General features: G+C 30.0%; 1 protein-coding gene across 1 annotated transcript in view; it reads left to right on the top strand.

The window, feature by feature from the left end:
- The window catches only part of HCN1 (hyperpolarization activated cyclic nucleotide gated potassium channel 1), a gene marked incomplete at its 5' end in the record, with an annotated part of 444,560 nt that overhangs the window by 149,754 nt on the left and 293,498 nt on the right, over positions 1 to 1,308 (top strand). The window lies entirely within an intron of this gene.

Here is a 1,308-nt window from a genome sequence, read left to right as displayed (position 1 = left end):
GTTTCACCGTGTTAGCCAGGATGGTCTCGATCTTCTGACCTCGTGATCCGCCCGTCTCGACCTCCCAAAGTGCTGGGATTACAGGCTTGAGCCACCGCGCCCGGCCTGTTTTTTTTTTTTTTAAGTTTATAAGTTAATTGTCAGGATAAGAAATGTGTATCAGTAGATTGTTAATAAAACCTAGTCAATTCTAGAATTAATTATTAAAACATAATTCTTAAATGCCTGAATAAAGGAAATTAGTAGAGGCTTATGATATTTTACTACTTGAGCATGTAATATTAAAATAATCCTGTTATGTCTTTCATAAAGTTTTTATTCTGGTCAAGCAAAGGAAAAGATAAGATGTATTTTATCTAGAATAAAATACTTATTTGGAAAATCATCTTGTGGCAAGATATATACAAGTAGATGATTAGTAATATATTTACTGGTAAATATTGGATTAACATATCAATATAATCTCTTAGTAAAAGGATTAATATCAGTCTGAAAGGCAATTTCTAGTGGAAGGTCTCTTTTCTCTGACCTATCCATTATAGCATTTTATATGTTTATTACATGAAGACATTGAATATATGTTTATCAAATTCACAGATGACACACATCTCTGATGTATTTAAAAAAAAAATCTTGACACGCAGAATCAGAACCTAACAAATTACAGTACAAAATAACGACTTGTCAAATCAAATGAGATACATTTTAATATGCATTGATATTTGTTCTGCACTCAGGCTCGAAACATAAACTGTTAATATAGATAAGGGATAACTCATATGAAGACGATAGGTGAGCAGCAAATTCTACATTAAAGTTCAGCCTGAAATGAGTAGGGAGACTGCTAATTTGATCTTGCAGAAGTGCTTTAGTAAATGCATACTCTCTCCACTAGTATATTCTATCAATACTTACTTTACTACTTTACTATAAATTACTAGCTCATATTGAATAGAGCAAAAATCAGAAATTCACCTTTGCAAATTATCCCTTCTAATGTTTTTTTAGTGTTTTAGTAGCTCCTTGTCTTTCATTGCTCAATCCAGAAATGTACGAGTTAGCCTCCTTTCCTTTACTTCTTTCATATAGTCAATGTGTCGTATGTATTCTGTCAATATAGTTGGAGACATATCATGAAGGATCTTTTAAAAGATTAACAATTTAGATTTTACTCAGTTGGCAATAAACAACCTATTAAAGATTTTATCGTAAGAAAATTTTAGTAAAATCATTTGCATGATTAATGTGCATTCTTTTTATTTATTTATTTATTTATTTATTTATTTTTTTAATATACTTTAAGTTCTA

This window comes from Colobus angolensis, unplaced genomic scaffold (assembly GCF_000951035.1).
Source record: "Colobus angolensis palliatus isolate OR3802 unplaced genomic scaffold, Cang.pa_1.0 Scaffold497, whole genome shotgun sequence".
Taxonomy (NCBI): Eukaryota; Metazoa; Chordata; class Mammalia; order Primates; family Cercopithecidae; genus Colobus; species Colobus angolensis.
Note: the sequence above shows the minus strand (reverse complement) of the source record. Positions and strands in the feature narration are given on the sequence as shown.